This window comes from Rhopalosiphum padi, chromosome 1 (genome assembly GCF_020882245.1).
Source record: "Rhopalosiphum padi isolate XX-2018 chromosome 1, ASM2088224v1, whole genome shotgun sequence".
Classification (NCBI taxonomy): Eukaryota; Metazoa; Arthropoda; class Insecta; order Hemiptera; family Aphididae; genus Rhopalosiphum; species Rhopalosiphum padi.
In genome coordinates, this window is record NC_083597.1 from 36,835,742 (window position 1) to 36,854,612 (window position 18,871).

General features: G+C 28.3%; 1 protein-coding gene across 17 annotated transcripts in view; it reads right to left on the bottom strand.

The window, feature by feature from the left end:
• Positions 1–18,871, bottom strand: part of LOC132931676 (voltage-dependent calcium channel type A subunit alpha-1) — a 225,082-nt gene that overhangs the window by 87,301 nt on the left and 118,910 nt on the right. The window contains exon 1 of one of the 17 annotated variants that reach the window (XM_060997604.1): positions 10,028–10,936. The exons of the other annotated variants lie outside the window; for them this stretch is intronic. The gene's annotated coding sequence lies outside the window, so the exon portion shown is untranslated. Of the gene's footprint in view, positions 1–10,027; positions 10,937–18,871 lie in introns of those variants that run through there. 17 annotated transcript variants of the gene reach the window in all.

The window sequence follows — 18,871 nt, forward strand, 5'->3', positions numbered from 1 at the left end:
GTATGGTTGAGATAAACATATAATAAACATAATAACTAACATAAAATATATCTATATAAACCTAAATTGAATAATTTAATATTTAATAACTGACCAGATTTGAATACAAGTAATTTGTCTAAACAGCATCATATGCAATAAAAGGAAATATTGCTAAAGTTATTATTGAACTACCATTTTGTTTTCTTCTAAATCATAAATAACTTAAATTGATATTTTTTTTATTTTGTTCATAAAATTATTATATTATAATGAAAATGATATTTTTTTTTTTTGTTTGTTTTAAATATAAAATTAATATAACATGTACACATCGTACATGGGTTAATGATACATGCAAATATATAAGCACGTATTATAATGCATTTAAAAATAGAAATAACATAATATCTAAATTTTAATTAATAAAACCCAGTTAAACTTAGCTTATGGTGAAATAAACGAGTTACAAAGTGAAGACAAATAATAATAAATTATAAATATTAACATTAAAGTAATATTTTTTTTAATTTCTATACATACATCTGACTATATTATCAATATGAATATAATTTATTTGATTTTGAAGATAAATTCGTAAAAATTGTTTTAATTTTTTTTTATTTTGGAAAGGGCTTTATCCCAGACTCGACCTCAATACGTTTTTTAATATGTAATCTATAAATAACGTATGGTTTGAATATAGTACTGTAAACTCTCAATATACAATTTTAACATACAAATACAATAGTCTGTATTTAAAAGTCGCATAAAGTTGAGTTATGAAGCGGATTCATTGCTCTATCTATAGGTACAATCTGTTAGTATTGATGAGTGAGGAAATTTTTTTTAGACAGGAAAGTGGAATAAATTGTTTGTTAGGTAAAATGAATGATGTTAATATTTATTTTTAATAATGCAATCTGCTGAGTGGACAGGTAGCTTATATTTCATGTCTCCGTATAATAGTTAATACATTTTTTATAGATAATGGTGATGGTAGGAATAGTTGGTAGGGACGAAGATATTAAAAATACAATGGAACATTTTGTAAAATATTGTTGTTCATTGATATTCAGGGTTCTAATAAAACATAAAATAACATTCACCTACAGTACTTTAGTTTTCAAAAAACATGAATTTTTGAGCATATGTTTCACTACATAATATTATTTGTTGTATTTAATTACATTTATATTGAGCTGTACATTATGCATTTATGTCATCTCGGAATCACAAATTGTCTGTATGTTTTGTAAATAAAAAATATAACATGATCAAACTGTCATTATTGTTAAAAAAAAAATTATCAGAAATATACGCATTATAATAAAAAATCTTGATCGACGATATGATAATTTTGGAATAATTTCATCCCTTAAATATAAATTCTGACTAACGGAAAATTATAGTATATATCATACTTTAACTATATTTTGCATTTATTAATATATTTATTTAATTTTTTAAATTTAAGAGTCTAATTACACACACACACACACACAATATATTAATATATATAATAATATATTTTATATTTTCATTTGGTTTACATCATAAACAATATTTTTTTTATTTAAGTAACTACTGACAATCTATAACAATTCCCTAGTTTTTATGTATTTCTTTTGAAAAAAATTGAAAAACTTTAGCATTTTTTACGAGTTAATAATAACAGAATCATGACCAAGTGTAATATACACACTGAATAATAAGTACTGATTTTGTTTGTTTATTTTTTATATATATATTTGTTAAAATAATAGGAAACAAATAAGTTATTTTTTTATAAAAATTATTTTATTAATTATTCCTTATATCAAACCTAACCGTTAATTTTTTAGGATTTTTCCTTATGCTTTTGAAAATGATTGAACATTTTTTTTACTTTCTTTGACCCCCCCCCCCCCCTCGATGTACCAACTAGATTCACTTTTCTAATAGAAACGGAGACAAAAATCAACTACAAAACGTGATGAAAGACACAAATATAATAATTATTTATAATCATCATCACTCCATTCAAAAATCTAAAAATTATTATATAGTTTTTGATTTAGTAACTTGAATGTGTAGGTATCTCAAACAGATTTTTTTAACATAATATAAACATAAGTATTAATAAGTTTTAATAATTACAAGGGTTTTGTGTATACCTATTGGAAAAATATCGAACGTTTTCATACAATCACTTCAAGTTTTTTATTGTTAGGAAAAAACTTTGTCTTTTATAGTGAGAAAGGCATACAACTTTCACGAAAAAAAGTTTGAGAAATATTTGAAAACAAAATTTAAAGTTCCAAATGCTCTTTAGAAATGGCTGAAATAATAAAGAATAGCATATAATTATTATAGTAAAAAAAAAATAAAAAAAAATTAAACATTCTAATCCATTATAAATTTGAGTTAACAATTCCTTTCTTAGAATAAGAAACTTCAAAACAATTCATAAAATGTTTATCTACGTTCATAAATAGGTTCTACATGACAATATATTGTTTGCAAATATTTTAAGGCGTGATTAAATAGCTTTTAAATTATATATTATTATATTTTCAAATCGAAATATTATGGGTTTTACTGTGATTTTATATTTTGTTTAACACTTAATGGTGCTAAAATAATAGATTTAAAAGTTGCATATGATATTTAATCTAATAATATTGTTAATTGTGCGTAAATGTTGTACTAAATACTTTGAGAATGTATAATTCTCTTACTCTTAAGTCATAATTTTAAGGGACTAAAAAAAGTATTACAGAAATAATAACTTTTAAACAAAATAAAATTTTAAATCCATATCATCCTTAGTCAATAGTCATCTTAGTCATTTTACTATAACATATAAAGAATGATTCATATACCTTATATTATTTTAACAGTAAGATATATTTACAAATATATCTAATAAATTTAATTGAATATATTTTATAACTTAACTAAATTAATTTTAAAGAAATATTAATGGAGTATTTACAAGCTGCAAAAGTTTAAATTATTATTAATTATATATTAGTCTTAAAACAATAGGTATTTGAAAACATCACAATTCACAATACACGTTTAAATGTATAATAATAATACTTTGGAAAATAAATAAAATTGATTAAGTAATTGACATATACATTATGTGTACCATTCGTTTAAAAGATAATAAAAATATTAATGAATTTATAATTTTCTAAAAATTAAATTCACATTAGTGTAGGTAGTAGGTACATACAATTTTTAGTTTGTAGTAAAAACAATGTATTTAAGTTTAAGCTATTTCAAATAGGCTAAATAGGTAAAGCGGGCTATTTTACTCTTTTAGCCTATGTATATTATTTTTTTATAAATTTTCTAATCATCAGATATTAATTTATACTACACAAATATTAAATATTAAATTTGTTTAATTATTTTATTAACCTAATTTGTTTTTCCTAATTAATAATACAAAATTAATTTAAAAATTAATTTAGCTGTCAACAATTGACATTTATAATGAGAGGGGGAAAGGGGAGGAATAAAATAGCATTGGTAGCGCAAATTAATAATTGACAAGCAAAGTAAAGTTAGTTAGTACGGCACGCCGCCGAGTTACAAATATAATATAATATAATAATGTACAACAGCGTTTGGTATTACCTTCGATTTAGATTGCTTATTCGTTTAATATAATATTATCACAATACATTATTCAAAATAATTTAGTATTAAAAATACTTATGTGTGTAAACAGTTTAATAATAATAACACTATGATTTAACTGATTAAATTTATATATACCAATATATTCATTACCATTAAAGCAATGCTTAACATAGTGAACTACAGCATTAAAACAATTGTTGCAGTTTTTAGAGTTACCTATCATATATGTAACTGCTAGTATATTCATTTTTAAACGTTCTTTACCGAGATTTCAATAACAATATTTATTTTTATATACACATAAGGTAATTTTTGAGAATTTTTAATCATTTTATAAAATTTTATTTCATATAACTTACCTACCCACTAACAATCGTCTATAACGGTGTATAATTTACTATTTCACACATACTTAACTTGAATTTTACAAATCTTTATTTACATACTACCATTGCCTACGTAAATATAATAAACTTAGTAACAATAATTCAAATAATGCTTTATATTTATTATTCTAAAAATTGACATTCATTATTTGATTATATTATAAAATTGGAATTTGAAATTAACGAATTTATAATTTATAGTGTTTACACATATACTACATAAAAAACGTAAAAAAAAATAATGATACAATTTTTAAATTCTAAATAATGCCAACAATGGTCTTAGAATAATATTTGTGTGAATAATATTTTTTTTTTATTTTTTTACATGAATTAACCAATCTTAATCATATTTTATTTTTTATTTATTAGATTAAATGTTATAATAAATCACAATATCATTTGCATTTTAATTGTCTTGAGGGATTACCAGGTGTGTAGTAGAAGGGGTCAAATTTTTAATCGGAGAATTCTTATGATCTAGGTGGTCGTGAGATAATATAATGTGTGTCTTACCTTAACTAAATTTTCTAATTTTTGGAAAATGGGTGACGCGTTTCGTCGTAATAGAAATTATAAGGTTCAAAACATTACGTAAAATTAATTTACTACTTGTTTCACTAGAATTCTTGAACTTCATACCAGTAATTTCAGAGAACAGTGATATGATGGAAACGATTTGTACGGCCGTTGCCGGACGCGACAAACGCAAAAACTAACTACTCAGAAACTACGGTTTTTCTATAGGCTGGTCAAAATAAAATATTAAAGTCACCCGCAACTAACGAGTAACGTAAACCATGACCATGGTTCATGGTTAAAAGTCGCCATCTCGAACATGGTATAAAATAGACAGCTAGTGTACGGTTATGAACTTCTGAACCACGGGTTACCGCGATATCATCCGTTGTCTATTGTACTATTAATGGTAGTCAGTCAATTCCAGGAAAACATATTCGTTGCGAGCTTTTTTCTCTGCATCCATTGTTCCATATCATTCTCGTTTAAATTATTTTCACGTCATCAACAGTATGTGTGTGTGTATATACTGTGTATACATGTGGTGACTTTAAGCCATGAACCGCGGTCATGGTTTACGTTACTCATTATTAGTACCTGGGTGACTTTGAAATTTTATTTTGGCCAGCCTGCTTGAAAGAAAAACGGTGGTTGCCAATCGTTGTCTTTGCGTTTGCTGCAATGCCGCGTCCGGCAACAACCGTACAAATCGTTTTCATAAAATTGTGTAGGTTTATTGTGCGATGACATTCCAGTGAAACGTGTCTTATATACATTATTTTTGCAAGTCTCATCACTTAGGTTTCATGGTTCCATTGGTCCTACGCAACAGAACGAACTACGATCTAAGAATGGCGGTATCAAAGGCACACTTCAGTCACGTATGTTAATTATTCACATATTCTTAGTGTATAACCGTTGTTTAGAATATACTACCGTTGTACATATTGTAGATATTTATAAATCTAAGCAGTATTTAAAAATAACTAGTCGTGCAATTGCTAACTGATGAACATCAAAACAAATTTTAAAATATTAGTCTCTATATATTATTCTTATAATATATTGTATACTTAAAAATCTAAAAATTACCCTGTGTAATATATTATGACTATGAAGCATATTAGTACTGTGATGTGGTAAAGACGATTACGTATGAGCTTATATTAATCTATATTTTAGCTTTTGTTTTCTCTATATTTGATGTAATATGAAGTTATACATTAAGTTAATTATTATAATTTATATACTTATAGGTATAAAATTAAAAGAAACCTTGTCATTGTTATAACTAACCTAACCTAACAATATTTATTATTATTATTATTATTTTTTTTTTTACTATACCACCTATAGTGGTGTAAACCTTTCATTTCTTCTTTATTTATTCGGCAATGGATGATGTAATATATCATTTTGTTGGACCAATTATAATTAGATACAATATTATCATTGGACTCGTGCGTTTAGTTTACCCCTTTATGGAAAGTTCTACCCCTCCGCCAACAAAGCTGTTTGACAACGTCAAAACGGTCAAGGCCGTTTGTCGAAGAGGTCGCTGCGCTCGCCCTAATAAAATAAGCCACCGCTGTCGATTTTACCGTAAAACGCAACGGCGTCAACAACTATAGTATATTATATGTACCTACACCATAATAATATATACATGCATTAAACGATTTTATACGACACTTGTTAAAAACAACATGGAAATTCCTTAACTTGATTTCTCGATAAAAAAAAATTCACGTACACGTGCTTAAAAATTAGTGATCAATAATAATTATTCGTGTGTCATTTAGCGAGTATATCTATTTTTAATGATTATCGTGAACTGTGAAAATATAATAATATAATACGACTATCGTTCATTAAATAAGTATAAATTATAGAAAATGAATACATTCTAGTAACGCACACGTGTTTAAGCTGTTAAAGATAATATTACCTAATGATGATGATACAATTTATATATTATACTGAGTGAGCTGTAAGTTTTTCTTCCAAAATTATAGATTCTTTAGAAAACTACAAAATATGGTGTCTCTCATTATAGTACACGTCATGTTATTTTTATATTGCTTAGAATAGTTAAGCTACTTACTGCAGTGCAAACACTTTCTATATTAATATATTATCCAAAACGAAGCTGCGTAATATTATGTTGATGAAAAACCTTAGTACAACAAATGTGATAACTTTGAACTTGTGTAGGAGTTTAAGAGCTTATGGATTTTAGATTATTACGACTTAAGTCTTCTTATTTTTCTTTATTATCGATAATAATAAAATTACTAATCGAAAACACCGCTACATAGATTCGAAAAAGCACTAAGGTGTTATCAGTCGTTTATCTTAAACATTATTGCATAATAATACTATGAACGATTTATCTATACCTATTTATATATTATGTACATATTAGAAACTTATATAATGGGAAAATAAAAATATGAATTGTCTCATTGACTTTTTAATATCTATACAAGTTTAGGGTAGAGGACGACTACATAATGTATAGGGACGACGTTTGCAGAGCGTCAACCACATGCCTGCATGTTTATTTTTCTCGAGATAAAAAAAAACCTATTGTTCTGATTTGATTGTTTAAGACGTTAATGATAATAATAATATTATTTTAAAATAAACCTTTTATTTCGCAGCGTATATGCTTTATGAATTTTTAAGTAAAAACTCGTAAAATTCTTTTGAAACACATTTTGCATTATTTTAAATATTATTCTATATCGTTTGAATAAGCATTGTTTCTATTATTACTGTTAGGTTATTTGTATTCATAAGAGTATTTATAACAATTATCACAATATATTATAGAGTATAATATTATATGATTTAAGAATATACATCACTATTATATTATGCATATTATAGTTATACAACATTATTATTATACATTATACATATTAACATATAGAAACGCATATTTGTGTACTCAAACGAGATATAGCTTCGAGTATAGTGTTATTCACGCATGAAAGTTATATTATTTATAAAATGAAGTACTAATGTGAAGATTAAGGAGTACTAAATAGTGTGGATAACTTTTAACTTTAACTATAGTCTATAAGTCGCTCATATTATAATAGGTATTGTCAGTATTATTGTTATGTACAATTATAATATAAATATATAATCGTATAAAAAAATGAAATAGGTTTAAGCTGCTGGACTAGTTAATCGGTGGTATTTTAAAAACTAATACATTTTATCGCTTTTTCATCATCAAGTACGGTTTGAATTACACTTTACACGATAGAAAAAAATAAAATTCTAGTGGGTGGGAGTTCAGGTAAATATATCGACATCAGCCTACTTTACACTACCATACTTTACCACAACCGCTCGATAATATTATGCCATCCCCATATGTATATACAATTAATAATATTGATAATCAAACCCACGTTGTTTTTTGAGGTCAACTCTGTGCAGCCATCCCGGGATTTATGCCATTTATGAAAGCGTATCGTTGCGGTATCCTCTCCGGAAGAAGACACGATGCGTTCTATTATGCGTTATATCGAGCGCAGCGGTGGTGTACACGCTTTATTAGACGCGTAAATGGCGTGTACAAGATGAGAATGTGAGAATATACAGGGCGATGATTGAATTTAGTATATTATATTATACAGTTAAAATCAGTTATAACAAACGTGTACTAACTATTATATAAGCTTATAATAAATGTTATTTATACATGTAATAATTAATATTTTTATTGCTCAATTTGGTACATATTACATATTTTATTTTCAAACAAAAAAACTTTTAAAAACAAAAAGGCAAAAGTATTCAAATAAAATAAAATAAAATTAATATGTTATAATTGAATGAATAAAATGAACTATGTAGTTGCATAATATATACAACCACAAAACGTATAAATTGAAAGAATACAATATAATAGCAACATAGTAAGATTAGTTAGAATAATAAAAATAAATAAACGGTATACATTTTATCACTGTTGCAACGGATAATATATTGATAATGGGATCTTAAATATAATTTGCACAAAGCAATATTTATTTTTAAGCAATTTTATAATAAAGAAAATCAATATGATAAATTTAGTTTTTCTATCGGAACAGCTGCACAATTAAGTTGTTATAAGTGAAATTTTGTCACGACCGACTTTATTTGAATCAATTTTCACTGTATTAAAAAATTTATATAGGTACATGAATACATTTTTTTTAAATCGAAAAATTACCTACAATCACGACGCGCAAACAGGTTTTGAGGTGGCTAGTTATGGACGCTCGTATGCTCGTAACATTCCCAATAATAATATATTATTGTATATGTGAGTAATATATTATAATATGACTAAGTCATATGGTACAAATAACTATGAGTGTGAGTGTGTGTGTATTTGTATGTATTGAGGGCAGGGATATTTGAATGATAGTCGCGCGAGTGGTCGACAGAGTAAAATATATTATTAATTAAACATGCGATAATCGTTTTGAGAGACACTGCAGGATACAGTTGAGCAGAGCCGGAATTTGCCGCAAAACGACACGTTCTCCTACTCTTCCACTCGTCCCTATAGCGTCCGCCCAACACAGACACCGCCACCACTATTCCACTCCTGCGCCAAGATCGTTATTCTTATTGCACGCCACCGCGGGATAGGATTTTGGTGTGGTGGCGGCGGAGGTGGTAAAAGACACCGTGATAACAGTCGCTTTTCCTCGGGGTGGGGCTGTGCGTTGTCAATAGCGGGGTGATAGGGATGTGTTTGGCGTTGGTGGCAGTAAAATATGATAACGGAGTGATAGTGAAACGGTTTTTCGGCACGCGGCGAAATACGCGCGTGTACGTATCATGGCGCGCTTATTCTATATAACGCATTTCACGTTATTGCGATCTCATGGACATAATATTATAAGCTAACTTTACACTATTCTTATACCATTTACTACGATTGTTGTGTGTCCATCATAATGAAGTCGTCGTACGACTTCATAAAATTGAATTTATAATAAACAACTGTTGTTATTTTATTAATAATTATAAGATTTCGCCTGATCAAAATTCGATCGCATATTTAAAGTGACTATATTACTGGTATACTAGTCGTGCACACCTTGTGGACGGTTTAATACGTTAGATTAAGACCGCACAGCAACGGAGTATTAATTCAAATTCCCACGAATGGTGTACTTGGCCAATACTTGGTACTGACGGTTACTTATTAGGTTTGCGTTAGAACGGTATACTTCACAATTTATTATTAGTCACTATGGTGCCCTTCCCCGATTGTTTTTGGTAGATGTGGCACAATTATAATATATGCCAGTCTTCGGAACACGCGTCTGCACGCGTAAATTAATTTCCCATTTGATTAATGGTGTGCTTGGCAAGTACACCGGTCGTGGGAAACCGGCTTAATATTAAAATATATGGTTAAAAAAATGGTTCGGTCGAGTCGGAAAGCTGTTAGGTTGGGTGGTTGTTAAGTGCGAGACCAGACAACTGACCTTTGCTAGGAGTTCGAGGTCATCGAGTCCGGCGGTCATCTTATTGTCGGGCCGGTGCGCCGGCTATCGTCCATTGACCGTTGCCACGGCTGCTACAGCGCCGGCGACAATGAACGCAGCGGTGTCGTCGTCGTTATCGTCGTAGCCGTCGTCGTGGTCGTCGACGACGTCGTGACGGTCGTCGTCGTCGACGTCTTCACCGTCACCGCGCGCCGAACTTATCGCTACGGCGCCCGATGATGATTATACGACGACGGTGGTGTGTGGCGGCGGCGGCTGCGGAGCTCAGGCCACACGCCCGGACCACACCGCACCGCACCGGTTTCCGCGACGGCGTCTGGGGGTGATCGACGTCGTCGTCTTTACGATCTTATTATTATGATTATTACCACCGCGAAAACGGAAAGTACACTGTCGAAGCGGCGGCAGCGATATGTACACTACACTCACTCGCATTCACACGCGGCCGAGTTCGAACCGAGTGCACCGCACACACATGCACACACAACACACGCACGGGCGCACTCACAAATGCATAATGGTAGTAAACAACCAACACGACTACACTCGCGACGAGAACGCACTCTTATTCCAAACGGGTTTTGATTTAATTCAATTTAAACATTTTGTCGATTTAATTTAATTTTTTTTACGAACGTACGTACATTCGATACAATATATGTGTGTGTGTGTATGTGTGTGTGTTTGTGTGTGTGTATGTATGTGTTTGTGTATATGATGTGTGATGTATGATTTTTGTATGTGTGTAAATTTATTATTATTATATATATATATATAACAATAATATATATATATATAATAGTATATTATGCTGTTGTAGCCGCGCGCGTATCACCGTCAAAACGCACTAGGTCCGGACTGCTGTGTGCGCGCTACTACCGCGGCGGTAAGTCCCCGTTTCGCGCGGTAGAGAGTCGCACGCGCGGCGGCGGCGGCTCCTCCAGGGCGCCACCCTCCCACTATCATCCACCACGCTACCACGGTGGCGGTACCGCGCGCGCCATCCCTTTGGCGAACCACCCTCCGCCACCGACGCCAGGCCGACGGCCCCGGCCGCTAACAACGCCGCGTCGATAAGTTGCCACGTTGCCGTTTCGCGGGCGTAAAAGCACACGCACACACACGAGCGCGGTCGCGCGCGCGCGGGCGATATACATGTATTATAGGTACGTTCAGCGCCAAGTGTAACAATATTCCCTTCGTCCTTTCCCGATATAATATTATATTTATATACCGTATATGTTGTATAATATACGTATGATATACGATGTATGCAAGTCCGGATTAATGGGTGGGGGAGGAGGAGTTCAGGAGGAGGCCATAGCTCCCAAGACACAAGACTAGGTTTTTTTTTGAGGGCCTCTGATTTTACACCATACATTTATAAAGTATTGTAATTATTACTTATTAAATATTGTATATCAAAGAAAATAATATTTAATACGTCTTAAATCCTTAACATGAATAAAAGTAATTATTTGGAAAAAAAATTTAAATATTGAAAATAAAACTACTGATATTTCTTGATTTCTATCTTGAGATAAGTGTAATGAACTAATGAGGAACTCATATTATATGATGGTTCTATAAAAACTTGTTTTAGCGGAAGATTGACAATTTTTTTAATTATTTAAAACTATTTAATATGAGTTATATTTAATGTTGTATAAAAATAAAAATAAAGTTATAGACCATTTGTTTTTATTCATATAGAGGCCTAAAAATATTGTAATCTGGGCTTGGAGGATATATGTATAATATAAGTATCGCCTAAATATATATACGTGCACTACACATGTACACATTTCATACAAAATATTAAGCCTCCTTTTTTGCTGATTCGTATTCGTATGCATCAAATCTGCTTGTGGTCTTACACGCGCAGGGAACTGCGCAGCGTTGTTAGGTGTTTAGCCTTTTGTGCTCGCGATATACCTAATTAAATATCAACATAGTTATATAATATCAGCTTGTATACCTAATTTATAACTGTATTATAGAATACTGGGATTATCATAGGTTTTCATTAATTTGTTTTTTTGCTGAGCTTTTTTTTCTTCTTCCACGTTAAAACTCAGTTATGTAAATGGAAATAATGTGATATAATTAATGAATATATATATATATATATATATATATTGGTTTTGCCATATTTAGGAGCATTAAAAAGATCCAATCTGAAACTTTATAGCTGGTAGCAAAATAATCAGGAAAATAAAAATAAAGGTTATGAAAAGACGAGAATATTTAAGTGATATACTATTTAGAAAAAAATTTGATTATGTTATTCTGTTGTAATTCAAAAATTAAAAACGTTCATTAATAACTTGACATTTTCACTGATTATATATATTTACATTCTTTATAGGCATAATATTATTTTCAAAATATTTTTAGAAATTTGACATTTTCTACTTTTATTTTTTTTTTTTTTTTGTATTTTCAATGACAATTTTTTGTTTGCAAGTCTAAGAAATATGCACATTTAATATAAGATTCCTTATGTAATTAAAAATAATTCTTGATTTGTTTTGAGCTTAAAATATAATATAAATGTTTCCTTTTTCTCTTTATGTTTAAAACAAGAGAATAATAAATTTAATTGCCTTTTTTATAAATTGTCGAGTGATTTTTAATCACAATGTGATAGTCACCTCTTTCCCTTTGGGCACTTTGGGCATGTGCCCAGGGCCCCGTGATCGATGGGGCCCCCTAGCTCCTGTCATATCACCAACCGATAATCAATATTTATTACCGATAAATAAACTTATTTCGAGAAAAATCAAAGGATAATATTATTAATTGGCAATTGCTAATTGTAATAATAATAATAAAAAATTAAAAATATAGTTAAATTAATCTAGACTTTTTCTTATCTATCACCACTCTATTTATCTGTTTTAATAAAATAGTACTCTGTTCAAATTGTGGGGCCCAATTATACCACTGCTCAGGGCCTCAAAAAGATTAAAGACGGCCTTGCAATGTGAGACATCAAATCGCAGTCATAATTATTATTATATTATAGCGGTAATAATTTATTATTATTATTATTATTATTATTGTAATACTGTGTACCATTTATACTTTATAATCCTACAATATATTATCATCGGTACATTTTTTTTTTGTTTCTCTATTTGACATTATGGTGATGTACCACCGATAAACATAACGCCTAAATGCGATAATATAATAATCCTAACTTGTTTTGTACCGTACGTATTCTTCGATTAGGAATGAATTGAGTCTATTATCAACGACACGTAGGAACGTGGCTAGCAAATTATAATAATAATTAGAACAACGAGGCTGTGCCGACTTTGTCGTTATCCTCGTCGTTTATCCGCTTTTCGCTTGTCGATAAAGTTCAAGTTGCCTTATAAATAATAATAATAATAATTATATCATGATTTTATAATGTCAATACGTGCAAAAAAAATATAACGGATTCCGCTGGGCCTGCCAACCTAGTAAATCCTCCCCCGTTCATCAGCAGGGACAAGCCGTTATTACGTGGTGTGTGTGCGTGTTTAATCGTAAAACCACTCGGACAATACTCATGCACGTGTCTTTAATGAATGAGTGTTAAATACAAAGAGTACATTTTATGATATATCGGCCTGTGTCTCGTAAGTAAATATGAATATCTCTGTGTTTCTATACTCCAACTATATTATAATAATAAGTTTATATTATAAATTAAATTGAAATATATTACATAATTTATTTTTAATGTAGATATTGAAAAATAATTTCTTTGTCGAATACATCATACGCACTATATTATCTATCACTACTTCGATATTATAATATATACAATATAAACTATTTACACACAACGTATGCAGTGTAATTCAAAATGTAATTTTTACATGTCGTTTTTTTCCAACATATACGACTTAATCCAGCCTTCTCAAAATAATATTGGAATGGTCAAATTCCAGGATATGAACCTAGGTCTATTCCATCAAATCATTCCCTCCCAATCTTACTTTATTTTAACTTTTTACAATGAATAATATGCATGCACTCGTAAATCGTATTACAATAATGGCTTCTTAAATATCTGCACAATTCAATTCTTGTGAAATTGTCACAGATTATATTGTAGTACACTTTTTTGATCAGCCTATATAATGTATATCCTATTACACTAACGCTTTTCCGCTGTCTGACAGGTTATAAATGCCTATATAATATATGCGTCATATTATATTATATTATGCGAGAGTAGGGAACTTTGATTTTTTTTTATAATCATCATCCTTTACATACTTTACAAAATCCATAATGGCCCGAGTGGCTATACTATCGGTTCTCTTATCATCGTCTCTAGAACATCATATTGTTATTAATTTATTACTTATCGTATAAACCTAATACATTATTATAGTAGGTATATGTAGTATGTTGTATGTATAACATGTATTATATCATTTTATGATAGATTTGAGTATATTTTAATCGTAATTCATAGAACATTTGATTTGAACCATTAAACACACCATACTTAAGCAGTAAGTTTTTTATTAATTCAAACTAGGATTTATATGTATTAATATCAAATAGTAAAATATATTAAAATTGTTAATTAAAGTATAATACAATTTAACAGATATCATAGTGATTCATAAACTATATCATTAAGAGGACGGGAAGTATCTTATAATTTGAAAACAGAATGAATAATGGGTAGTTATTTTTATTTATAATTAATCACTTTTAAATAACTCTTTAAACATTTTTAAATATTTAATTTATGTGAAAAATACACTACTGGTTTTATAAAATTAAAATTAAGCAACATAATATAATGTAGCATATAACCTTTTTACACTACCCCCCTTTAAAGTATATACCACGCATGTTTATGTTTATAATTTAAAAACTCTATAATACGCTAAATAAAATATATCACAATTTATATCAATAGGAAGCGATTTGTGGATATAACAAAATAATGAAGAGGTATTCAAACTGTGCGTTGTGGCTCCTAAGAGCGTCACGGGATTGGGAAATGGGTTCCGAGTTAAAGATCCGGAAACTAAAATGAAAATTATTAATGTATTAACACTAACTACCTAAAACACATCAATTTATATAAATAGTAGTTGCAGTTATAATTCTAATAGAAAGTCTTATATTATTTAAATACCAGAGAGGAACAACGTCAACACCATAAATGTAAATGTGTATGTTTTCATTATAAAATAAAATATTAAAGTTAATTTATTTGGTGAACGATAAGTGTTTTCAATAATCTTGTAACCACTAATAAATTATTCCTATTAAAGGTTTTAGTGTTCTAAAATCGGTTTTTGATTCATGTATGTGAATACACTTCAATATTAAAATATGCATACATTTTAAATGTTGAGGAATGATATTCAATATTCAATTTACTATAAAATACCACTAATTTGATAGTAAATTGTTATTATTTAGAAAAATAAAAACAAAAACTTAAGAAAATACAAGAATATTTATTAAACACTAGTCCAGGACAAAACAAATTTTGTTTTTTTGTGCTAATTAAAAAAAATAAATAGCATATTTAGTAGATGCTACTAACGTTTTCACTAGATATTTATATTAGTTTATTTTAGATTTGTTAGGCTTTGGAAGTTATGCGTTAGTGATTCCTGCAGCGTTGTCGATTTAACAAAAAATTTAAGACGTTATATAATTTTCAAAATACCTATTTTGAAAGCATTTTATCGACAACTTATAAAACTTACAAAATACATTATGATAAAATCAATACATTCATCGCTCTGTTCAGAACCTAACAATTATGAAAAACAGGTATTTTTACTAAAAACCGATTTTTTATAAAATTATTTTCTTATTTTTTTTTTTTTAAATTTAAGTCAAAAACAAATAATAGTACAAATTTGAAATTTTCACCAATTTATAAGAAATAATATTGTTATCAATTGATGTATTGAAATATGGAAAAACAATAGGCTACACCTCATAAACTTAAATAAAAACTCACTATAGGATAAAAAATTGTTTTGTAAATAAAACTAACTTCAAACCCAGTATGTCTGAAATATCTACAAAAACAAAAAAAATAATATCATTATTATATTAATATAAAGTATGGACACTATATAATTATAATATTGCATTTTCAAAAAATGGATTGATTTTTTTTTAAATATTGATATAATGTTAAGTTCAAAAATAAATATAAATACGAAATTATATCAGTACCTATATAATATATAGCTATAGGTTACAAAAGCTTAAAATAAATTAATTTTATTAGCCAATAATAATATTGAACATTTTTTCCTTAGAATATTATACAATAATTATATAATATGATATGTTGTATAGGTACCTGAACACAGCTAGTTTAATGATAATAATATTATCTTAGTTCATGTTTTATCATTGAAAATCACATCTATATTTTATTTTATTGATGTGGCTTGCAAATTATTTAAACCTAAATCTTACAACTATGAATTCTATTGAAATAGATGAGCCCAGCCGGATTTCTCCCGCAGTAACCTTTTGAAACTTTAGCGCGAAGATTCGGAAGTCTGTCAAATGTAACTACGATGTATTTAATGCGCATTCTAACTATAACGATGAATCACGGACAACTTTTACCCTTCTTCCACTCCCACTGTAACAGCTACCGGAAATGATTAAATACCCCAAGCAAAGGTCAGGTAAATTTATCGTGGACGATAACCCAGATAAGAAGGAAATGACACAATAATAATCCTTTAAGCCTAAAAACATTTTGTAATCGACATCAATTTTATACATTTTTTAATATTTTGGTGTTGATTTGAACACTTAAAAAAAGTGAATCTAGTTATTGATTTTATATACCACTATTAAATCAAGGACATCTGTAATATTAATTTAAAATATTTTTGTTTTTAATAATTATTTGTTATTAATCTAAGTAAAATAAAATGCGGACATAAAATATATTCAAATATATCCGGATAAACTAACCTAATATTTTTAAAAAACAAAACATTTACAAATTGTCTATAAAGACCATATTTTTTATAAATCGTGCAGGGATATATAAAAGTTTTGAAGATATGTAGGTTAAACAAAGAAATACATATACATATATATATATATATATATATATCACATTAATATAAAACTATAAAAGCTGATATTCTATTGATTAATATCTATAACATTAAAAAGGATCCTAAACTATAAAAAGTTATTTTTATAATAACTATGTATAGATGGTTTAATATTATATTAGATATACTATAATTATCGTTAATATATTATATATATAAATATAGTGAGAAGCTTTAATTTTGTGTAAATTAAATAATAATGTAATATTGATTTACGAACATTCGTTAAAATGACACGTATATGGTATATGTGTGGAATTTAATGTTTCTAATTTAACAGAAAAAAACTTAACTAACATCAGCAAATAATGTTTTCTTTTAAATTAATTTCTCCTACATTCTACATACTTATGTGAGTAAAAAAAATTATACTAATATCAACACTTTTTTAACAAAAAATATCTTTAATAATATTATTATAAATAATATTTTCTGTTATTGGGGTCAACCCAGATGTATACCTGACCTTACTACTAATAATCAAAATTAGTTCAATTACTGAATAATATAATACGTCAATTCGCCATTTCTCTATTTATAATGATATTATTGATACTATTATATTACTATTATAATATTATACATACGGCATAATATGTCGGTCTATGTAGCATGTACATATTATATATATCAGGAATGGCCCGCTTTCGGCTCATGAGTCACACGTGGCTCTTGTCATTATCAGATAGGTACGGCTCGCGTCTTATTTATAAAATTAAAATTTACTTATTATATCTTTATTATTTTTATTTTTATTTTTTAGGTATACATTCATATAAAATTATCAAATTATATTCAACAAATCTATAAACATTTTAAATCTTGTTATTATTGTATTTATACCTGTGACCCACGAAACCATTCACGATGGCCACCCCTGATATATTATAATATTATAAGCAGATTCAATTATAGATTTGTTTAAAAGTGTCGAACATGTTTCAATTAAAATACGTTAATAGTGTTGAGTACTTAATATTCTAATATGAGAAGCTGTTAATTGAATCAATAGCTAAACTTTAAGTAGCATATTTTTCATAATGCCTTGCCATTATAGTTAAACAATTAAAATGTATTAAAAAATAAAACACTATTTACTACTACTTATTTACTGGATAAATCACTTAAACATGTGCCTAAATAGGTTATTAATGACATTGTGTGATCTTAATATTATTATTGAAATGCATTAAAAAATATATGGTACTTATGGTTCCTAAAAATGTTTATCCAACAATGTTAACCCACAACGCCATAGTCTTATTAATATATTGAGAAAATTATATTATACCTACATAAGTATATTATTCATATTTAATATATATATATAATTATCCCGATGAATATGTAATATGGTTAAATTTGCAGAAAAAAAATATAAATAAATCAACCTGAAAAAAATATGAGGTATGCAGAATATGTAATTGAGTAGGTTAAAAACTTGAGAAAAATGCCCACATAATCAATTATGATATTGATACATTAAAATATCGCTAAGTAGTCAGTAAGTATAGATCATATGAATGAATATATTAATATGCAATGTACATTGTACATGTTGATTTTAAGACTTCTGTGTTACGGTATATTATAATTATACGAAAATGAAACGCAGTTTAGTCATGATCGTAATGTACGTCATAATAATGATTAATAAATAGTAGTATAATATGCGCAGCGTGTGGTTAAA